The 7,507-nt window shown below is 43.2% G+C and overlaps 1 non-coding gene across 1 annotated transcript; it reads left to right on the forward strand.

Annotated features, from left to right (window-relative positions):
* The first annotated feature begins 6,698 nt into the window (after positions 1-6,698).
* On the forward strand, positions 6,699-6,805 carry LOC120250897. Its single transcript, XR_005533228.1, has one exon. It is a non-coding gene; the product is annotated as a small nucleolar RNA R71 (small nucleolar RNA).
* Positions 6,806-7,507: the final 702 nt, after the last annotated feature.

Consider the following 7,507-nt stretch of genomic DNA (forward strand, 5'->3'; position numbering starts at 1 on the left):
ATGGAATCTGCACGCCCCTGTAGGCGCCCCTGTGTATTTTTCACACGGCGTGTGGAATTAATACACGCCCATGTGGATTCTCTGTTTTCATCCTTCTTCGACCGGCTGTGAACAGTACCTGTTACAGTTTTTTACTACAGTTCCCTGCTGCAGTACCGGCAAGAAACACTCCCAAATCCATATTGGCTTCTTTCTCTAATATTCGGCCTCACAACCCTATCTGCATGAAAGTAACATAAATACACACATATTAGCGTTAAAACCTGATAAAAGTAATGCTCATCATAAGGAAAGAACAATTCGCATTCTTATCTAATAAGCACTTATCAAACTCGAAACAATATTCCCATGACTCCTAGTATTGCATTTGATGGAGCTAAATCATTGGGAGTGATGTTCCAACGGGTTGTGAAGCACACAAGGCCAAGTGCCAAAACAACTTAGCCATGTCCATGACTAGTTCTCGATTCCCATACTGACAAGACCATCTGTACGCATACACAAGGAGGTTCAGTGATGCTCAATAAACAAAAATAACTCGAATATATAAAGGATAGAGCAATGAATACAACTCAAGACAACAAAATGAAAATAAAAGACATACTCAGAAGGAAAATATTTTCTGAGTAGTGCAAGTCTAACACCATCACAAAATAAGATAACAAGAGAGAAATAAAGAATGACTCATCAAGAGTCAGTGTCAAAGGTCTTAGAACAAATGAGAGGCAACATCTCACTCAATAATCTGTTGTAATGTATCAAAACGTGCCATAAACTCTGTGTACTGCACGGCCTGTGTGGCCCGGACCTCTGCGATCTCTTTCTGTAGCACCCCCACCACAGTCTCGAGCCTCTAAAAATGATCATAGGCTCAAGATAGTGAAAACATGCATACTGGGGGTGGTTCCTCTACCACAGGAGGTGTGATTGCTTCCCCGCAAGTGTACAGGATCGCCAAGTCATACCTCGTGTGAAGACACGAGGATCGTATTCCATGAGGCTAAAGATCTCCCATTACTCCTTCTCGAACTATTATCTAGCCTAAGATCTTAAGTGATGGAATTCACTCTACTAGATGTAATTAAAACTAAATACAAGATTACCAACAAATTAGAGGGAATAAGCAATGAGCAAGCAAGAAAATCAATGTAATACAAAGGCCTATGGATGTGGATCTCCTTGAGGGGTTATCATGATACATGGATGATGATCAAAATATGCAAGGGTAATTTGGACAAAGAGATTTCTAGATTAGAAAAACCGCGATTAAACCCTATTCCCATATGAATGTTGATAGGAATTTTTCCCAAATCCACATTCCTATGATTGCATTAAGTATAAGGAAATCTCAAAATAGGGATGAACTCATCCTAAGTTCACCCCTAAGACATGGAGGGCTACCAACACCCAATTTCTCGGTGTTATGATACAAGTATCCCCTTCTAATCCATTCATGATGTAATACATGCGATTCAGTCACATCTAAATGCATCACTCATAAAAAACTATGGATTTCTCCTTAGTGTAGCACTTAGCATGAAAACAATGGATCAAATCTCAAAATAACCCAAGCATGGAATTAACAAGTAATCATCCAAAATACAACATAAAAATCCCCAAGGTTCACCAACACCCGGTGGCCTTGGGGGTCTAGTGTGTCATCATCCCACAACAAGCAACATAATCAAGTAAAACACAAAGCAAAAGCATAAATGACACTCTCTTGATGAAATGGTGAAGAAGGAGGTAGAGAATGTGCCGCATAATGCTTCCCCAACCAAAGGAATGCCAAATGATGCTTCTCTAGCCACGGATTTCCTTCCTTCAAATCATGGTTGATTTTCCCTTAAATAATGTTATCTTCTTGCCTTGAGAGCCTTAAACCTTGCCCTTGAATGATATCATTGTTTCCTTGGGCTTCTTCTTCTTCCCAAGGTCGCTCAAGGTCTACCAAGAAGTCTCTTAAAACCTATCTAGAAAAAGTCCTCTTCTTTGCCCTAAAAGTGTGCTTTTACACTCCCCACGGCATACTGGCCGTATAGGGGCTGTATGAGGGCCGTATCACTCTCAAAAACCTAGATTTACGCTTCATACGGGGTGTATAAGGGGTCCATATGGGGGTGCATACGGCCTCTATACTGGGTAGTATGGGGGCCGCATGAAATTCTTGGCAGACAGCGTCAAACCGTCACGTTGCTATAGTATTGCTACAATAACTTTGCTACATTAGCTCTGCTACTGTAACTCAGCTACAGTACATTAGGACTATTTTCTTCTCCTTTCACCTAAATGATATCATCGTGTTCTCCATGGCTTCCTTGTGCCCTAGAAAGTAAATAGTACATGATTAACTGCAAAAGGGGCATCAAACCTCACAAAATACATGCAAAGTGCATAAGATACATATAGGAAAATACCTACATTTAGACACTTATCAAGGTGCCTCAGTCTACGCCGGTGTCGGCCGAGGCTCGGGAGCAGTCTGAGAACTCTCGACAATATCATCATCTCCCTTTGCTACCTCTGGGTAGGTGTAATCTGAGCATACACTTTAGACTGGACTCTGTAAAACATCCCCATCAGCCTCAACGTCTCTATGTCTAGGGGAGCATGTATACTCGCCTTCTCGACCCCTTGAATCACGTCTAGAAGGCCCATACCCATAACCAGTCTCGTGATGTAGTGGCCCGAGAATATTAATCCTAATCGGACATACGGCACCTGATGTCGTATATACTCTACGATGATATGTCCCAGATGGATCGAGGGTCTTTGAACCATCAAATAAAGATATAGAAGCTCCTGCCGGCTCAGGATGCCGGTATTGTCACCACGACGTTCACCGACCTGCTCATAACCGTGTGCAAATATCGATATGCAGGTCAGGAAAGGCACACGGCCTTGGACACTCCTGGTTCATGCTGGCCCTGACAACATAGCACTCCATACACTCTCTAGGGTCAAGGTGCCAGAATAATCCATCAGTAAATAAGCATACTCCTCAGTATCTGTGAATGCCTCCTCATACAATCCCAGCCGGGTCGAGAACTGTGTCATGCTCATGGTGTAGTGATCCTCCAGTGGTCTGAACTGTATAGCATCGCCACTGTCAAATCTATAATAAGTACTATTGAACTCAAATGATGATAGCACCTCAAGTGTAAGTGCAAGGATAGTAGGATCTCTGATCCTCAATAACTGTCTCCAATCTCCAACCGAGACAAGATCCTCTACCTCATTCACCAACTCACCTACCTCTTGTATATCTCACAATACGCTCCTATATAGGAAGTGAGTCTGTCCGAAACGAAGCCTAAACAAACACTCAAAATGACCCTGATGGTCGGGAATAATGAACTCATTGTGCTCTACCACAGGGGACTCCTCTCTGGGATGTTTGCCGGCTTCGATCTTAGTCCTAGGTGCCATATCTATAAAAATCAAAAAGAAATCACTCAAAATGGCTTGAAGGAATAATGCCGCAGGAATTCACATGATCGTGTTGAAATTCCACACGCCCGTCTGGATCCAAGGGGCGTAAAAAATGCACGGCCGTATGCTAAAATCTCATAAATACATCATTATATCCCTTCTAATTCCTTTCTAATCATATATACCCCTTTTAATTGTAGAGACAAAGCAACATTCACTAGTTTTATCACTTAAAATCAAGAATTTATGGAGAAAAGAAGGAAAAAGGGTTTACCGATGAGCTGAAGATGAAATTTTCAAAATCGGAAGAAAAATCAAGTAAAACTCCTCAAAATCAATGTTGTGAGGTCAGGAAAGGTGTTAGGAGTGTTCTCGGAGTAACTGAGGTGTGAGGATGAAGAAGAGTGGAAAGATTTTTAAAGAAAACCCGTGGCTCTTGCGTTCTTGCTCATTCAGAATGGCGTGCGGAAATTACCCATGCCCTTCCGCCTCCACCGGAGAGACTCAGAGGGGCAGATGCACTCCCCTGTGTGGTCTTGGGAAAACACTCAAGTATCTCTAAACGAATACACACGGGCATGCAGAAATATCCATGCCCGTGCGCCCGACCCACAGGGGCATCCCCATGCCCCTATAGCTTCTCTGTCCAACCCGAGAAAATTCTAAGTGTTTCTCATGCCCCTGCAAAAATTCTCCATGGGCATGGACTTGTACAGGTCCAATTCACAGGGGCACTCACACGCCCCTGTGTATTCTCGGGATGGAAGAGAGCTCCTCTGCAGAGATCCACACGGGCGTGTGGAAATCACCCACGCCCGTGTGTTTATCACAGGGTCACCCACAGGGGTGAGTCCACGCCCCTGTGTCTTCTTTGGAATAATCTCTAAATCTCTGTAGGAAGACACACGCGTGTGTGGAAATTACCCACGGGTGTGTATATATCACAGGGTCATTCACAGGGCGAATCCACGCCCCTGTTCCTTCTCTGGATGAGCTCTCAGTGGAGACCCACAGGCGTGTGGAAATTCCACATGCCCGTGCATTTTCTCTGGATGCCTTAGGGGAACTATAGGCTCTGCAGAAAATTACTGCACATATAAAAACACTCAAAGCCTGCTTCTAGCATGCCAATATATGCCAGAGAAAAACACGAAACATGCTCAAATGACCAAAAATTTTGCCGTAGACATTTAAGCACACGATAACAACAACTCATTCGCAAGAGAATCACAGCGATGCATCATAACATATAGACACCAACACTCAATGTCTTATTCATGCAAACACTAAACTAACAACTAATAAAACAGTAAGTGCTTGGGTTGCCTCCCAAGAAGTGCTTGTTTAACGTCACTTAGCTTAATGTACCTTTTCTTACCTCACGGGGGCTCATAGATGAAGATTTCCCTCTTAACCATGACTTGAAAGCACGATGAGCAAAGCGTTTAGAAGGTAGAAGAAGAGTTGTAAACTTGTTACCACTTAAAGGCTTGTCATCCTTGTTCCCTTCATGCACTTCCCCAACAGCCTTAGGGTGTTTCTTGTGGTGTATTCTCGCTCGCTTCATCTTATGGAGCATATTTTTTCACTATCCCTGGAGTAGGTAGTCCTTTCTCCTCTAGACAAGGCATCATCAATTCCTCATTCTCCTCGTCTTGGTCTAGCAACCCCTCTTATGATTATTGATTCAACATTTCCTGTACATATTCATTGATTAGTTCATCAGTAGTGTCAAGAAAATATAAAGTATCATCAAAGTTAAGAGAATGTCGCATGGCTTCAGCGAGGCGGTATGTGAGCTTGTCATCTCCAATCCTCAGTGTCAACTCCCCGCCGTCCATATCAATCAATGCATTAGAAGTGCGCAAGAATGGCCTCCCAAGTATCAAAGGAACATCTGCATCCTCACTGACATCCAACTCTACTAAATATATAGGAAATATGCACTTGTCCACCTTGACAAGCACATCTTCAATGATGCCCCTCGGTTGTCTCACCATCATGTCCACGAATTTCAAAGTTATCCGAGCTGGCCTAGGCTCTCCCAAGCCTAACTTTTGAAAGAAAGAGTATGGAATAACATTGATACTGGGCCCTGAGTCTGCCAATGCCATCTCTTTACCCAAGTTGCCAATGTTGCACGGGATAATGAAGCTTCCTGGGTCTTTCTTCTTGTTCGGCATATTCTTTTGCAAGACCGTGGAACAAGAGGCATCTAAGATCACCGATACAGTCTCTTCCAACTTCTTCTTGTTGGTCAATAGACAATGCCTCCACAAAAGTAATGTTGATGTACAATTGTTTGAATAGACCCAAGAACGTTTTGTATTGCTCATCATTTTGGTCATTCTTTAATCTAGAGAGATATGGGATTCTTTGCTTGTAAGGTTGGGATGACACCTTCTTCTCCTTTGTTGCCTTCTCAATCTCTACCATGTTTGCTGCTTCAACATTGGTCTTGTCACTTGGAAACCTACCTTCAACCTCACGACCACATCTCAAAGGGATCGTCTTCACATGCTCTCGATGGTTGGGTTCGGTGTTACTCGGTAAGCTTCCTTGAGGTCTTTCCGATAGAGACTTTGCGATTTACCCCACTTGATTTTCTAGGTTATGCAATGAGCGGTGTGGTTGGGAAGTGTAGCCTCGACTGGTTGAAACCGTGTATCTACTGATTGCACAAATCAGGTCAAGGGTTTCTCTAAGTCGGTCATCCGGGTCTCCAAACGTGAAACTCTATTTTACATGTTCAGGGCTTGTTGTTGTTGTTGGAAACCCAGTTGTGATATGGCCTTTTGCTGCCCTTGGTTACTCCATGATAAATTTGGGTGATTCCTTCACCCTTGGTTGTAGGTGTTGCTATAAGGATTGTCTTGGTTTCTCATTGCATTACCCACAAAGTCAACTTACTCAACAAATGAAGTACCACCAATAACTATCAGGCAATCGAATGGGGCATGTCCTCCCCCGCATCCATCACAATTTATTATGGATGCCAATCTAGGAGAAGTTAGAGTGTCTAATTATTACTCAATGCCTCCACTTGGGCCACCAACAATGTAACCACATTGATCTCATGGAGTCCGGCCACTTTGTTCCTTCCCCTTGCTTTCCATTGGTAGCTATTCATGGCCATTTCTTCTACTAATTGTCGGGCTTCATCAGGGGTCTTATTCCCCATTGTACCTCTGGCGGCGGCATCTAGAAGTTGTCTTGTACTTGGAGTCAACCCGTTGTAAACGGTCTGAATGATCATCCATTCGGGGAATCCATACTGTGGGCAATTCCGCAAAAGATCCTTGAATCGCTCCCATGTCTCAAACAAGGACTGGAGCTCTATCTGAGTAAATGGTGATATCTCATTGCAAAGCTTTGCCAATTTCCCGGGAGGAAAGTACCTTGCAAGAAAAGCTTCGACCATTTCATTCCATGTCATGATAGATGCTCATACTAAAGAATGTAACCACTGCTTAGCTCTTCCTTTTAGGGAGAATGGGAAAGCCCTCAATCTAATAGCATCATCCGTAACACCATTGATCTTCAGCATGTCACAACCTTCCAAGAAGTTCTCAATGTGATTGTTTGGATCCTCATAGGCCAAACCATTAAACTGCGCTGATTGCTGTATCATTTGGCTAAATACTGGCTACAGTTCGAAGTTCAAAGCTGTAATCGGGGGTAGCACAATGCTAGATTGTGTCCCCAGTATTGACGATCTGGCGTAATCAGAGAGTTTTCACTGTTGTTCATTCTTTTCCGCCATGTTGTCAGATCTTTCAACTTCCACTTCAGCTAGATTCGGCAGTCCTTACACAGGATCTTTACCCCTTTTCTGAGTGTATGTTCAAGTTCAGGATCACCTTCAAGTAGTATCAAAGGGTTCCCTCGGGTCATAACCTGGAGCTGCACAAAAAGAAATAAAACAAAATTAAAATGATGATAGGATAAGAAGATATGAAAGAGAATGAATGAATAGCTAAGATAGCAAAGTGCAAAGTATCTCTAAATGCCTACTCCGTGGTAACGCCACTAAAACTTGACAACGCCCCTTGCGTGTAACCCGTAAGTGCACGGG

The sequence above is a fragment of the Dioscorea cayenensis genome, chromosome 19 (assembly GCF_009730915.1).
Source record: "Dioscorea cayenensis subsp. rotundata cultivar TDr96_F1 chromosome 19, TDr96_F1_v2_PseudoChromosome.rev07_lg8_w22 25.fasta, whole genome shotgun sequence".
NCBI classification, from domain to species: domain Eukaryota; kingdom Viridiplantae; phylum Streptophyta; class Magnoliopsida; order Dioscoreales; family Dioscoreaceae; genus Dioscorea; species Dioscorea cayenensis.